We start from the raw sequence: 17,741 nt of genomic DNA on the forward strand, positions 1-17,741 counted from the left end.
GGTACCCCTTCCAAATTTTTAAAGGGGTGCACAAATGTACCTATTTCTTATGATAGGGAATAGACACCCAAACATAACCATATAACCATATAAGGTAGTAGGACCTTATCCAAGAGCATAAATTGGTCCAAATGACCAAACACGTGGTTGTACTAAAATTTGGCAATTTTGTATCCCTAAAAGGGAACGAGGTTATAGTAATATATATTAGGGTCATATACTATTATACCAAATGTTTAAATTGGGCAATTTCCAAAATTTAAGGGGTGGGCCAAGGTACCCCTCCCAAATTTTTAAAGGGGTGCATCAATATACCCATATGTTATGAAAGGGAATGAACCCCTGTATACGCACATATAATCATATAGGATAATAACACCTCATCAAACGCGATAAATTAGGTGAAAAGACCAAACACATGGTTGTACTAAAATTTGGTAATTTTGTACCCATGAAAGGGAACAAGGTGGACCACCCAAATTTATAGTGATACATACTAGGGTTCTATACTATTATACCAAATGTTTAAATTGGGCAATTTCTAAAAATAAAGGGGTGGGCCAAGGTACCCCTTCCAAATTTTTAAAGGGGTGCACCAATATACCCATGTCTTATGAAATATAATAGACTCCTGTATACGCTCATATAAACATATAAGGTAATAGGACCTCATCCAAGGGGATAACTTAGGTCAAAACCAAACACGTGGTACTACGTATTTCTTACGTTTATATTTTGGCAATTTGATACCCCTAAAAGGGAACGAGGTGGACCATCCAAATTTATCATAATACATATTAGGGTCCTATACTATAATACCAAATGTTTAAATTGGTCAATTTCTAAAATTTAAGGGGTGGGCCAAGGTACCCCTCCCAAATTTTTCAAGGGGTGCATTAATATACTCATATGTTATGAAAGGTAATCGACCCCTGTATACGCCCATATAACTATATAAGGTAATAATACATCATCAAAGGGGATAAATTAGGTCAAAAAACCCCGAAATTTGACTTTTTGGCAATTTTTTACCCATGAAAGGGAACGACATAGACCCCCAATACTGATAGAGGTACATACTGTGGTCCTAGGCTACCATACCAAATTTTCAGATTTGGCAATTTCCAAAATTTAAGGGGGGTGGTCCTATGTACCCCTGCCAAAATTTAGGGGGTGGGCCAAGGTACCCCTGCCAAAATTTAGAGGGGGTGGTCCTATGTACCTCTAGGTCATTGACCCCGGGCCAAGGTCATTGACCTTTGACCTATGACGTCACAAAGGTCGGGGTCAAAGTCCAAAGTGAGACCAAGTCAGGCCCTTACTACTGTGTGGATATTTGTACTAGAAACATGTCACATAACATTTTATTCATTTAAATCTCAGAATATGCATAAACCTTTGTAAATAAACTTTCCTTCACATTTCTGTATTAATTTATGTAGAATCCATATTTTAATAACTGTTTTCCTATTCCTTCGGATGTATTCATAATTCTTAAAACTTTTCGTTCTTAAAATTGCAAATGGCGACCTTGCTGTTTGTACTTCTAGTAATGCAGTGTTACCAGTAAACAAGTTTCGGAGGGTTAAATTTGCCTTGTGTGAAAATCGGTTGATAACAACACAGTATTTTAAATTAAATTAACCTTCTTGAATTGGTTACCTTCTTCTAACCTATTTTATAGGTTAATAGCAACCAAACACTGGATTGTTTCTACACATTTTCGTAACCTTTCTTGATTGATTACCGGCGACCTCGTAAAATTAACCTTTTTTGTCTCAGAAGGGTTGTTACAAATTATTAACTGGTTCTAGCAGCTAAATTGTCCATTAACCCCCACTAGGTTACCACTTATTTTTCTCAGTGCAGGACACATGGTTGTCACGGGCAGGACACCGTGTGAATCAACAGACAAAATCTCAATAAGAATGATTTCAAAAATGAAATAAAATCGAAAATAAGTTAATTTTTGTTGTTCTGTTATAGCGTTATACACAAATAATTTTATTTACTTTACTTGACGCTCGCTTTTATCACATAAAAATAATAATATGTAGTACACTTATTTCTCACCTCCTTCACTTCAGGAGATGGTTTTATTTGCCCATTTAAAACCACCTTGTAGGGAAATTAGTACAAAACACTGTCTAACAGTATATAAAATAGGTGCTGGAAAATCAGCGCCCGGGGCGAGAGTATACGACGGCATCCCCGTAAATATGAGTGAGGTCGACAGACCAGCCGCAAAGCGTCACTATGGTTGGCGGGACGCGTAAGAAAATTTTCAAAAATAAACCCTGCTTTTCCTTGATTTTGAGCACTTTTTAATACTTTTTCCTTCTATTTTATATATATCTTTTATTTTTTCCTCCTGAATTTTGCCCCCCTTACTTTGACGTCCGGGGCCTTCGCCCCTCTCGCCTCTTCCCCCCACGGCACGGCACTGCAGGTATTACAGGTATTATGTGATCAAAATGCACGTAAGACACATCTTCAACAGTCTTGAAAATTTTACCGCAATCGCTTAAGGTCTTCATACGAATTTCCTTGACTTCTTCATTCTCTTCCACTGGACTTTGTGCGATAGTTGCAAATCTGTATGTTTTCTTTTTCTGTCCACTAGAAAAAAAAATCAACAAAAATGTTCCTTTGTTATATCTTCAACAGCTGCCTAAGACAAGCCTTGTTAACATGCAAACCTAAGTCGTCGCTCAGGATATCATCATTTTCAGAATCTGAATAAAATTGTTAGGAAGCTCTGAGTTAAAAGTAAGAGGATGGACCAAATTTTCGCTGTCAAATTACAGGGAAAAAGTGTTTTGATTGGAGGCTTTTAATTGACAAGAGCATTTTCGCATCTTTTATTCAAAGCATCGTTTTTTTTTTCTTTTCAATTTCTGCTGATGATAGTAGTAAAACAGACATATTTTGAAACGAAGAGCTTAAAGCTGCTACGAAATCAGCAGCACATTCTACAATTATTTTCTTTTGTTTCACAAAGTTCCATACTGGCCTTTTTGTACGTACTCCAATCCCATCCACTTCTCCCTTGAAACGAACAAAAAGGTGACGCTAATGATAATATTTATATGACACTTATTTCAAGTTAAAACATCATACTGACAGTAATACATAATCCTCTATTTAACTAAATAATGTTCATGCCTAGAAAACGTTATTTTAGTACACATGGATTCATTTTCTATTATGAATAACCAATGTACACAAACAAGCCTTCCCACCAGTGGCATGCCCACTGTCAAGGCAGGACAAGTTTTCAAATTGAAATAAATCGAAATATATTATTAGCATTAGTTCAAAATCAGTATTGAGTAAGTTACTTGTAAAAATGTAACGCGTTACAAGTTACTTTACATTCTCTTAAAATGTAACGCGTTACTTGCCCCAAAAAGTAACAGTTACTTTACTTAGAAAGTACCGCGTTACTAACGCGTTACTTTTAGGTCCGAAACTTTAAAAATGTGAAAAAAAATATGATTTCAATTTTCCGTCCTAGTATTACTACCGCTTTTTATTATTATTATTATTATTATTATTATTATTATTATTATTATTATTATTATTATTATTATTATTATTATTATTATTATTATTATTATTATTATTGCGCTTCTGAATCGCTTTATGTAAATGCAAGCACACATTTTTACTTGACCCATATGAACATTTTCATATAATCTAACATTGATAAAATGCCATACTATGTTACTCTTAGGGATGGACACGAGCGAGTTCGAGCGAGTTTTGTTTGAAACTCGATTCGACTAGAAACAGACATCTTTGAGTTCAACCCGAGAACTCGACTCCAAAATTTCCTCCAACTCGACTCTAATTCGGGTCGAGTTTCGAGTCGACTCGAACCAAATCCGGTGTGTAGTTTCGAGTACATTCTTCAAGTATTTTACATAGACAGTGGGGGCGTGGTGGCTTAGTGGAAGAGCGTTCACCTCCGGTTCGATCCCAGCTCGCGCCGTGTGGACTTTGTGGTGGACAAACACCGTGCTTGTGAGTTTTCTCGGGGTTCTCCAGTTTCCTCCCACTTTTTCATTCCATTTTTTCACTCATTTCTCATTATCACCGTCTCCTTTAGCCTAATCGTCATAATCGTGGGACGTTAAACTTAAAGATTTCATTTCATTTTTTACATTGTCAGTATAATATTATTATCAATGACACTACTACTACTACAACTTATTATTATTATTATTATTATTATTATTATTATTATTATTATTATTATTATTAATAATAATAATTATAACAACATTGTATATAAAAATGAAAGATAGGTGGTTTGTATTTGAATACTAGAAAACTAGTTGTCTACCAACCTCGGTAGTTGTGAAGTCTAGGAGTCAAGGACATTGTTCACGAGCTTCTGAATTTGGGTTGACCGGTTGAGGGTCTAGGCTGAGTATTTGGGTTCGAGCCAAACGCTGTTAAAAGTTATAGGGCACTGGCCAAATATCTTCAAAACTGCTCGGTCCGGGTTTAGAATTGTCAAAGACTCGAGCAAGTCTGCTCACAACTCATTCACTATCGACCCGAACCGAGAAGTGAGCCGAGCCAATAGCTCACCCAACCGACTCGGATAGAGGCGTCAGCTCAGTTGAGCCGAACCGAGCAAATGGCTCATCCCTACCAAGCCAGCTCGAGCCGATGGTTCACACCAAGTGAGCCGGCTCGAGCCATCTTCTCAGTTTAGCCGACCCGAGCTGAGCTTGTTATAAAAAATCTCTTGTGGTCTCGCTATCAAGACGAGACGAGATGCTAGCAGTGTCACCTCTCGTGAGCAACACTAAAAGTATTCCATATTACTGTTTAGCTTACATTTCTCATGGTTTTCGTTTTCCAGTGTAATCAGGTCATGATTTCAAGACAACTTAAAACGAACGAGCCATTTATCAAACTCGACTGCACTCGAAACTCGACACGAAAAACTGAATCGACTCGGAACTCGACTCGAGGATATTATCTTTGACTTGACTCGAAACTCGACTTGAATTCGAGTCGAGTCGAGTTTTAGCTTGACTTGTGCTCATCCCTGTGCGTTAGAAAAAATTGTTGCTTATTATTATTCTGCTAAACTAATTATATAATAATAACAATGTTGTTATGTAAAATTAAAAATAGAGAATATAGAGAAACATTACACTACTCTATAATCAATGGGACTCTAGGATAAGAAAACTGATCTGAAAGAACTCCAATATTGCATACCATACGCAAACTATTTTCTAGTAATAAAGTAGGCCTGCTCATCAGAACACAGTTTATTTATATTAACCCCTTACTGTAAATCGCTAATTATGGCACCCTAGTTGTTGATAAATATTTTCCGCCGGGAGGCACTTCAGACACTTTACTTTTAAATTCTGTCCACCATCATCCTCAGCTCTTAAGAAAAAAGTATTCTGTCAAATGTTCAAACTGTAAAATACTTTCGTTCTCCATCTTTATAAAAACAACACCAATCAAAGTAAAATAGACTACCGGTATCATTGCACTCCTAGTTCACTTACTGAATGTATTGATTTGGAACCGTCAAAATCTACAAGATCTTCCAGGTGCTTGCGATCAGTACACGTGATTTCCCTAAGGCTGTTCTCATCTTCAAAAAACAGCAAGTGGCAGTACGAACATATTTGTTTCTCTGTGTATCTGTGACTGTCGGTCACTGACATACGTAGTTCATGCTCGATTGTTTCATTGTGAGAAATTCACTTACAGGAAAGAAACATGTGTTTCCGAAAAAAAATATATACATATATTGTATTTACTCATCCGAAATGTAACGCGAAAAAAGTAACGCAAACTAGGTACGTTACTTAAAAATTTGTAACGCGTTACCGTTACAGTTACTTTGGAAAAAATGTAACGCGTTACTAGGAAACGTTACTTAAAAAGTAACGCGTTACAAGGAACGCGTTATTTGCGTTACGTTACTTCCAGTGGCGGCCGGTGGTTTGTGGTTTCGGGTGTTGCAGTACGAACGATCGGAGACAGAAGATATAAAGTGGACTCATTGACTAATCAGCATAAATTTAGATGCAAATGCTATGTGACATGTTAAATTAAATAAAAATCTGTTTTTAAAAAATAAAAAATGCACAACATTTAATCCGATTAATCACCTTATTTAATTAGTAAGTTCATTCTTCTCTCTTTGATTGGAACAAATCTGCCTAATACATGCTGTGTGAACTCTAGTATTCTTATTGTCAGGTCTTTTTCGATGGAAAGCATAACCAATGGTGATGACCTTTCTTGGGACATTCAATTTCTTGAAAGTGTCAATTCTTTTTGATGTGAAAAAGAACTTTTCTTCTTTTACTGACGCCATAGGTACAGTTAATACTAATTGCAGAAGCTTTGTAGATTCACTAAATATTTTTTCTAGATTTTTGTGAACAATTCATTCTAGCAAACTCAGTCCCTGACAGTGATCCGAATTCCTCTTCAGTGTAAACTGAAGAGAGTTTGTAGCAGAGATTAATGTTATAAAAAATGTACATTGAACACGCTTTATTCACAATTTATCTAGGAAAATTTCAAATAAATTGTGGAAATGTACCTAGTGCATACAACATTACTGCCATAAGGTGTCCTGTAAACTTAAACCGTTTTTTTTTTTTTTGAACACTCCCGAATTGCACTTTGCTTGTTTTGTCTAAGCCTTAATTGTAAGTTTTTCCTCAGTTGAAAGCTGGGCATTTTTTTTTGTAAGTTATTTACAGAAGTCATGATATGCAATTCATTAAGAATTTGTAGGTTATGTACAGAATTAAAGCACACACAATAAAATTAAATCTAATAACTAATAACCAAAACAGCTGATACAAAAGAGATACTAGTATATGAATTGCGAATGTCACATATTCATACATAGGGCTGTAAACTGGCCGGCTTTTCATTGGCCTGGCCGGAAAAAATGATGTTATTTTGATTAAAGCCGGTGACGGGTGCAAACTTCTCACCAGCCCCTTTATAACCGTTTTTTTTTTCAAATTTGTATCTAGTTCGAAGTATAGATATTGAAAAGTAGCTGTCATTCTGTAAACTCATTGGCGTCTCTGGCATGTAAAATTTGGTGGGGACATCAAAGGAAATGACCTAACTGCTAGTATCTCAGCGGAATTTTAGATTATGTCACTCAAAATATTGGGGGGGACGCGTCCCCCCCGTCCCCCCCGCCAGAGACGCCCATGCTGTTACCTTTCACCATGTATCAACGATTAATATATTTTGTTCACCTGTTTAGAAAATTTTAGAGAGATGACAGGGACTGTATCAGGGAAAATTTGAAGAATTTTATACATTTATTAAGAGTGGAAAAGGACTTCTTAAAGCAATTTCCTACAGTTGAAGTAGAGACTATATGTTTAAAGAGTGAATTTCATTTTCCAAATCCAAAATTGTCACGTAAAGATTATTATACTTTTGTTCATCTGTTTCGATAATTTTAAAATAATGGTAGTTACTGGTAAATACAATAAATTGATCAATGCCGATTGATCAATTTCAGTTTCCCATTTATAGCACAATATATCTATTAAGGTTATTAGTGAATGTTCTAACGACATACAAAATATATGTGTTAATGCACTTTCGGTCACGATAGTACATTTCCTTTCCATGGATAGGTCCGAACAGAGATACTTCACGCTGAGACCTATATCACAGAGAAGTGTCGGTTCTTTTTATTTTACAGAGTTGGCAACCCTATTCATATATCAACACACACACTTGTGCGTAAAAGACAAAAAGAACTACATTCCAAATCATCCGTCTTGTTTTTTACGCAATGCACGATGAACACAATATACTTCCACATGAGGCGAAACAATTTTTATCAACGTTCTGGAAAGCAACCTTGAAACTCGCCAGATATAGGAACAACATGTTAGCTGGGAGGGGTCCAAAGTATTTGAGGAAGGTCCAATACGTCTACGTAATAACGAACCTGTCTTTTACTGTACCCGAAAAGATAAGTAATTCTTAATTACTGTCACCTATATTTTTTAGAAAAAATGATAGAACGATTATTTCTATAAGAAAAGAAAGAGTACATGCTAAGGCGTAAAATAAAATATTTAGCTTACATCAATCATTTCTCTGTTAAACAAGTATAGTTCGTTAAGAAAGTCTACAAATGCTAGTCGAGTTTCGAAATTTTGGGGAAGTCCGGACCTGGTGGACCCCCCTCGTGGCTACGCCTCTGAGCATTGCTAACTAGTCCCAAATTCAATGTGGCGTTTCCCACCATACAGTTCTATCAAGAGTATAAAATATACTTATTTTATAAAATAAATATGTATATACTAAAATACCGTACTATCCACAGAGAAGGGGGGATTCTGCATATTGAATTATTAATATTTGGTTCACAAATTACTGTAGAAGAAATTTTCATTACCTATATAAGCTAAGAATTAACTTGTAAATGCGGATCTACTTTCATTTGATTTCTGCTCTACTATATATTTTCTTTTTGGTTTGTAATTCTGCTATCACATTTTTTAATTGTCATTATATTGATTTGCTTTAGTATTAGTACCATAATATAAAAATATGAATGCATAAAAACAAATTCCATTTGTTAACTGCTAGTGAAATAAAATTGAGAAATCTTATTTAGCGCGAAAAACCTTCTATTTCACTGGAAACCGTGTTGTGTTGCAGAAGCACTGCAACGACCAGACTCTTTAACTTCTGAGATAGGGGAAAGGAGACTTAACATTTCTCCAATTCCCGCGCTGAAGGAATCTGGTCGTTGCATGCTCGCTGCAACTCAATATAAATTAGAGACTCTGTGACGGATTATTTTTCGCTTTTTAAAACGGATTAACGAAGCGGACAGTTAGAGAAGTAAAAAAATATGTTTTTTAAAATATATATGGGAGTATTAGAAAGTATTTTTTTTGTTCTTTACTACTATTGCTAATAATATTTTTTTCTTGTACTTTGGTCGTTGCGCAACGCTGCAACACTAACATTAGCCGCCACTGGTTACTTCCCAAGACTGTTCAAAATTTGGTAAATGTGAACTACACACGCAAATTGCTACTTCTACTAAGTACGAACCACATTCTCAAATTTAGTAATTCAGTACAATAACTTTTGGTAGTTTTTTGTCACGGGCAGGACACTCAAGTTGACGTTTATATTTTTAATGATCTTTTAAACAGTTTTTATGCTGTAAACACTTTTTCAACTACAACTTGTAGCAAAAAGAAGCATCTTGAATAGCTCGAAGTTACTTCTGCGAAACATGCACAATCAGTGATGTAATGCTAATATTTTAGGTGGATATACGCTCCATCCTTTGTCACACACACACACACACACACACACACACACACACACACACACACATATATATATATATATATATATATATATATATATATATATATATATATATATATATATATATATATATATATATATATATATATATATATATATATATAAGCAATAAAAAAACTTTATTACACCGAGGTCGAAAGCAGCGCCCTTTTCGGGTTATGCGCGCGGGAAAGTGCAGAAAATTGAACTTGGAGCATTAATTGCTCAAAGACATAGTGTCGGGAAATTACGTAAGACTTAATTAAATTTTGCTCCATTTAATCCAAAATTATCTATGAGACCTTGACTTTGTGAAGTTCTGTATCTACTTTCTCCATACTCTTGAACTTGGTATTTCCTGACAACAGAGGTATGGTTTATTCTGAAATTCACCACAACGCTTTGCGCCATTAAGGTTCGAACAAACAGGCTATGTACAGAGTAACAAAAATAAAAACCTGGATGGAGGGCTACACTTTGGAGAATAGTTATATAACCGTTTCACCTATCAACCAGAGACTAAGAAAAAGATTACTTACAGTATCATAGGTTAATTTAAGACCTTATTTAACACTCTGCGTTAAGTAAGTCAGGTTATAGAAACGGTTGTACAAGTACTTCCAATTCGAGACCAATTTATGGCTGAATTAAATCCTGATGCCAGCTCCGAAGTTACAGTCGGGTAGTATCGATATACCCATCTAAAACTTTAGTCCAATAATTTCTTTCGGGTCGAGACTCAAGTTTCTCGCAGGAGCAATTCAAAAAGAAAAAATCACAAACGACAATCTTACCTAGCGAAGAAGCTCAATTGCTAGAGCGTTCCCCTCGCATTCGGGAGATCGTGGGTTCGATTCCCACTGCCGACTATCCTGACGGGGTTTTCCTCAGTCCTATCAGGCAAATCCCGAGATAGTACCTACTAAACAGGCCATGGCCCATATTTTCCACTGTTATTATTGTTGTTAGGTATCCAGTATAAAATTGCCTCTTAGCTGTATCTGGTGATTGTTAAATAACTAATTAACTCAACGGCCTTTGGAACCTGGAGGTTCAATCTCGCGTTCAGAAAAGCTCTCCACTGACTTCTATCCTTAGCCAACTGGATCCAGTTTCTACTTTGTATTCCTATTTTTGCGAGATCCATCGTAATATTGTCCTCCCATCTGCGCCTAGATCTTCCTAATGGTGTTCTCCGGATGGTCTTCCAGTTAAGACTTCGGAAGCGTTCCTACTTTCTTCCATTCTGGCTACATGACCTGCCCATCTGAGCCTCCTAGACTTAATGACCCTAAAATGTTTGGTAAACCGTATAAATTATGTAGTTCCTTGTTATGAAGTTTCCGCCATTCCCCATTCCCGTTCCTCTTGGGACCGAATATTCGTCTCAGGATCTTGTTCTCAAATACTTTGTCTATGTTCTTTCCTCAGAGTAAGCAAGCATGCTTTGCAACCGTACAGAACAACAAGCATAATTATCATTTTACATATTTTAAGCTCCGAATTCCTCGATAGAATTCGCGACAACAAGAGATTTTGAACTGAATAATAACACGAATTCCCTGGATTTAGTCGACATTTAATTTCTTCGTGAATATGTTTTTCATCTGTTAATATTAATCCTAGATATTTGAAAGTACCCAATTTATCAAAAGTATTATTCGATATTTTAACGCATCCATAATTTGCCGTATTATGACCATTGTTAAATAAATGAAATAGAATAAAATAAAACATACACACACCCTGGAAAAAAACTAAAAATAGATACGGTCAAAAATGCTCTCCACCTAAAAGAAATAAAGTTGTAAACTAAAAAATGGGAACTTTTCCACTTTTTAGATTCAAATTTGATTTTTTTTTTTTTTTTTTTTTTTTTTTTAAGAAATAAAAACCGAGGAAGCAAATAAGAAAATCCGCAAGTCTAGCTGATCTAGGTAGATTTCAATTTCCGTGATCAGACATTTTTTCAGATATTGAAAGGTGCTCCATCACTGCTTATTAAATTATTAAACCTTGAGACATTGGGTGATATCAATAAAAATAAGTAACTACTCCTGAGAAGTCCTGCTCGAGAATCGGAGTAACTACGCCTGGAGTAATCTCCTCCCTCAATTTCGTATCAATAAAACAAGCCACTACTCAGGTCTAGTCTGCTCAAGATTTATGAACGTTTACTCGCGCTTCCTCTGCACGTAGCACTGAGTCGTATCAATAAAAGAAATAGTTACTCATTTCTCCCACCTGTTAAGCGATTATTTCGTTGTGGGTAACTTATGGCGCAGTATCCTAAGCGCCATGGAAGGGACAAGTAGCAACGACAGTTTGAATCAAAGTGCATTTGTGGATATTATAAAAGCAACGAAATATCAAATGCATCTACAATTGAGACACAAATCCAAAAGAGAATCTTTAATATTCGAGCGAGAATAAAACAAAAAGAAAGAAAGAAGAAAAAAAGGGAAACAAGAAAGTTCGAATCCAGCAATATCAAGATTAACACGACAAGCACATATCACGTGTTGTCCAAGGTCTTTGTAGATTGTTTGGCTTTAAGAACGAAATCAGACACTCGGCTCCTTTGTTTTCTTTTTAAAAAAGTCCAGCCACCCACGTCATAAATCACGTCCATCTGATTGCATTTTCCACACCATACGTGTCCCCTTTCGCCTTGACATAAACAAAATACATTCTCATGTATACACCCTTTCTATCAACGTTGAGTTGAGTTGATTATTAGTTTAACGTCCTTTTCAGTAGCGTGCCTATATGAGACAGAACCCACTGATTAACGTGGAATCCAAACCACATGAGCTCCTGCCGGGAATCGAACGCGGGTCTCCTGCATGTACGCTAACCGCTTAGCCACGAAATAGCTCTTCCTATTAACGTATTACTCTCCAAAATACTAGGTTTCTTTAATGCCACTTGTGTAGAGTCAAGTGCTCCGGTAGCACCCGGAAATGTATATTGTCCTTGCCACTCTGCCTTTGCTGTTTGTATATTACGCACACTTTCGGAAACAATCCATTTTCAGGTAGTCATAGACAGTACTTTGAGCCACACCAGAATCCCCTGACATTCCGACCTGGAATCCCGGATCACTCACGTAACGCAAGAAAACCACGGGCACCGATTTCTCTGTAAATTTGGGGGGAGAGGGCATTCAGATGCAGAAGGTATATATATCGGGATTTTAAGACAAATTGCACTCTAATTATGCCAAATATTGTATATTCATAAATACAATAGGAGACCCACATGAGCTTTGGGGGCCCGGGCCCCCACAGGATCGGCACCCTTGAAGAAAACCCGCATCTTTTCATCATTACGTAGTCCACCACCCCAAATTTCGGTTGATTCTCCTTAAAAAATGTTGTGCTAATCACTACATTTTCTTTCATAAACTTATAATGCTTTTTGTAATCTCCATTTCCAACATTTCTATGCAGTTTATAAATTTTTCTACGTAGTAAAACAATCATATACTCTGCCATATTTCGCACGGAGTCACCTATTTAGCTTGCTCCACAAATTTGGAGAAGTTACTAGCATCACAGAGGAGTCTTTGATTTTTATTGATATCAAACGCGTAGTAGTTACTCGGCTCGAGAATAGAGGTGTGGTTACTTCAAAAGGGCGGGGCTTCTCCGAGGTCAGCCGAGACGACTAGTGCTCAGTTCTCTTTTTATTGATACCAATGCGAGTAACTACTTCAAAATTGGGCGTAATGAGTAACTTCTCCGTTTTATTGATATCACCCATTGTCAGACAAAAAGATTATATATATATATATTATTATATATATATATATATTATATATATATATATATATATATATATATATATATATATATATATATATATATATATATATATAATAATTATATATATATATATATAAATACATATATATATATATATATATGTATTTATATATAAGAATATATAAGAATTACTCGCACAGCTCTTTCCAGCTAAATTTAAACTTGGGATGTTCTCACAGGTGTAAATTCCTATAATAATAATAATAATAATAATAATAATAATAATAATAATAATAATAATAATAATAATAATAATAATAATAATTCGGTGAAGAAGGTGTGGAAACTCCTTTGCAGATCAGCTATCTTGACAGGATTTTCTTCATTCGCACCACGCAAATATCGGAATAATGTCTAACTTATAGGTCCCAATTAGTCTCCTTTTCAATGTATTTAACGAATGACCTTATTCTTCTGACATCTTCGTCCTCAAGCCGGAGATGCCATAACAACCTTTATAATGTGAAATCAAAAATTAATATTCTTAAGTCTTTCTCTGAAGTAGTAGTTGGCAAATAAACTTGTTTTTTGATTTTCTTCCCTATTTCTCAATATCTTTGCTTTTACATTTTCGTCAACGGAATTTACACAGTTATTGCCTTTTTAACTGATGTTCTAACACCTTCTTGGACATCTTGCAAATTGCGAAGCAACACAGTTCGTCAACCCAAGAAGAAAATTTAATAATTATGTAGCAAATGAAGTTCGGCTAGTGACGGCTCTACTGAAATGTTCAAAAGATTGCTGTGACATTATCATACGCTAGGCCTCTCCTGACTTTTGTTTTCCATCTTCACCTGTTGACAAATTTTCTTCAAATATTTTTTACCTGAACGAAACCGAAACAACAAAGAAATATGTTTATTTTTACCCCACTTTTTCTTTTTTGGCCCAGTTGGTTGCGGAAAAACTACTACTAGTACTAGCAGCTAAGTATTCATGAAAATCAATCGTCACTTTCTGTGATGTTAATTGCGGCTACAAATGAGCAGTACTAATCCGAGGTTCGCTGCTGTATTTGGTGGTATTGAGAACGACGGTAGGTCACGTTTTGTTATTTTTGTAAGGGCCAACGATTTCTTGGTGTAAATATATTCATTTAATTTCCTCTTAACACTTGAACTAAAGTAAAGATTCATTTTTTCGGAACTTCCTTACACGATTGGAAAGGAACTGGTTCCATCTCGTATTGCCTTGCTCAAATTGCATCCAGTACGTAGACTTAATTTGGATCAAAGAGTGCAAAACTGCGGCCATTGTTATGTCAAAACAGAAAACTTCAATGTCACCACCTGGATATACGCTCTACTCCCTACCCTACTCACTGATCTTTTGAAATAAAAGAGTTTCCAAGAAAAACATTTAGAAATAGCTTGGCTTTATTTCATTATAGTACCAGAGGTCATCTTTCAGAAGGTAAGGAGAGCGCATGTGACATCTTGAGGAAAAACCACTACAGGTTCAGAGTAGTGTTTTCCATTATAGAAGAAATTCCCAGAAAACTAGATTCCCACAGCCTGACGACCAGCTATTTAGTGATTTTTTCCTTTTTGAAACAGTCATGACAAGTAGTAGTTGTATTTTTCCAATCAAGTCAGTACACTATGAATCGAATGTAGCGTATACCCATGTACTTCCTAAATTTTAGGTGGCTATACGATAGTTTCCAAAACTTGGAGGTGGGTATACGCCGTATACCCGCGTATACCCTCCATTACATCCCTAGCACAATATACCGTAAAATGTTACCGATAACAAGAATAAAAAATTTCCTCGCAGCTGGCATGTTACAAATTCACAACTTAGACTTAAAATTTTACGTGAATTGTAAGTATACATAAGTTTTTCTTTTTGAGAAAGTAAATTTTGTTATATTTACTTCATATATATGTAAAAATGCATTGGATTTGACAGTTTTCGAAAATTTGGGTTCAGGCTCATTTTCGCGTGGAACATAATGCTAACTTCAGTTTCAGATTCAAAGATTTCTGTGTAAGGGTGTAAGGTATGATCAAACAATCATGCTGTCGAATTTTCCTATTCTTTTAGTAACATAGGTTTTTGCTGTTGCATATAGAGATCACGTCAAAAAATGTAATAATTAAGAATATATGAGAAAATATAAATGATTTATATTTTTTTGTCTCTTGCTTTCTTGTAATAAATCCTTCAAAGATAAAAATGTTTGCAGTAGCCAATTTTATCCTTGTTTTACTTTACCTACTTATTGTGTATTTTATGTTATTAACGAAAGGTAGAGTGTTATCTGCTTAGTCTGTGTTGTTTGAACCTTCTTTTATTTCTATGCATTCATGTGCAGTCTTGGAGGGAGAGGATGTAAAGCTGTCTTGCAGTTCATGGACTACACAGTACAAACACAGTTATTATTATTTAAGAAAAACTGGAAGTAGAGGTAGTGTGTCTGCCATGGTGAATTCAATAGGTCGAGAATACAGCCACGAACTCCCGCAGCCCATCCTAAGTCCTGCATTTCTTCAGTCCCACGAGGCGAATGCCGGAATTGTACCTTCTATAAGGCCAAGACAGCTGTTTCCCACATCCTTGTTCCTTCCCTATTTCGGTCTGAGCCTTAGCTAAGTAAATAGTATAAAAATCGAAACTTAATTATTGTCAAAAAAATGTCTACATTGCCAAGTTCTCATTTTCACTGTTCTCTCACCCAGCAACTAGGTCCACCTTTTTCCGCCCACCCTATCAAACGTTTCTGGCGCCGTCCTTGTTGATTAATGACAGTAGGAAATTACTTTTACAGTGCTGATTGATGAAATGAAAATGAAATTTTGAGTTTTACGTCCCACGGTTATGCCGGTTAGGCTAAAGGAGACGGTGATAATGAGTAATGAATGAAATGGTGGAATGAAGAAAGTGGGAGGAAACGGGAGAACCCCGAGAAAACCCACGCACACGGTGTTTGTCCACCACAAAGTTCACTTGGCGGAGTGCTGATTGATGTTATTTATTAAATAATTATCTACTATTAATATAAATAGTGGAAAATATATTTTACCTTTATTCTACCTTTTAGCGTTTATATATTTTTCAAAATTTCGGGTTAGGTCTGTGCCTACCCACAAAAGTCGCCACTGGACAAATTGATAAAATTATTCTTCGCTGTTCTACATGCGCAATGGTGCCGGTCCAGTTTATTCTTTTCGTCTGCCCGTAATCAGGTTATAATTGAAAACATTTTCTTGACGAAAGCGTTTGTTCCGGGAATAGCAATGGAGGCGAATTCCCTCATACAATGGCGTAATGAAGGGGGATGGGAGAAGCAACCTATATATCTATATCTATATCTATCTATCTATCTATCTATCTATCTATCTATCTATCTATCTATCTATCTATATATATATATATATATATATATATATATATATATATATATATATATATATATATATATATATATATATATATATAATTACGAGTGAAAACACTATGACATATATGGTATTTGAAAAAAAAAAAGAAATACTGTAGTGATAACACTAGCCTGCGATGGTTCTGTTCTTCAACATTTGATGATGGATTCCTATTATCTTGGTGCCCTTAATCCAAAAATGACCTTAGTTTGTTTCCATCACGTCAGAATTATTTGCAAATGGCAATGTAATAAATATAGTATATGTCAAAAATATTACAAATAGGCGACTTAATGACAAAATCGGTTTGTTATGTAAAACACGTGGAATTGTGGAAGAAAAGGAATAAAATAGAATATAATATAACAGAAAAGAAATACTCACGAGTTTAGTCATTGTGTCTACGTCTCTTTAGACCAATCATGCTGTGTTTCTGTTCTTTTTTTGGGTTCATCTCGATGCTGGGAACATCCAGCAATAGTCCGTCATCATTGTTGTATTCCATCGTCCTTGGTAATGTTTTTCCATTTCTTGGATGTCCTGATGGAATCTCTCACCTATCTCTGCACTAACAGCACCCAGGTTCTTCGGGAAGAAGTCCAAGTGGAAATGTAAGAAATGAATATTCAGAGTTATCTAATGTCCGGGCCCATAAAGACATCATCTTTTTATTTGCGATTGACAAGGCTGGAAATTTGGTAGACATGTACTGGAAACATGCATCATCCAATGGTAAGGCTTACACATATTGCTCCCTCCAGGTTCCAATTACGCTCGTTATGGGTAGTCTTTCCGCTTTCAATGATTGTTCCTGTCACTGCTATCCCATTTACACAAAAGCACGGATACTTTGTGTACCCGACTTTTGATCACGGAAGATACGTACGAACGGTTGCACCACTACTAATAGTTGCAGTGTACACCGCGTTTAACGACGCAAGTGCTGCCATCTGCCGGTTTATGTTGACAACGAATCGTTTTTGTCATAAACAAACAGACGGAGCATTTCCTATGTCCTGGCATCTGTCCGTAGGCTCATATTTGTGATGTTTTTAGACATATAGCACATTTTGACACATTGCGATTTGCAAACAATTCTGACGTAATGGGGTCAAACTACGGTCATTTTTGAATCAAGCGCACCAAGTTACATAAGAAT

Source organism: Thermobia domestica, unplaced genomic scaffold, assembly GCF_964235325.1.
Source record: "Thermobia domestica unplaced genomic scaffold, izTheDome1.hap1.1 HAP1_SCAFFOLD_175, whole genome shotgun sequence".
Lineage (NCBI taxonomy): Eukaryota > Metazoa > Arthropoda > Insecta > Zygentoma > Lepismatidae > Thermobia > Thermobia domestica.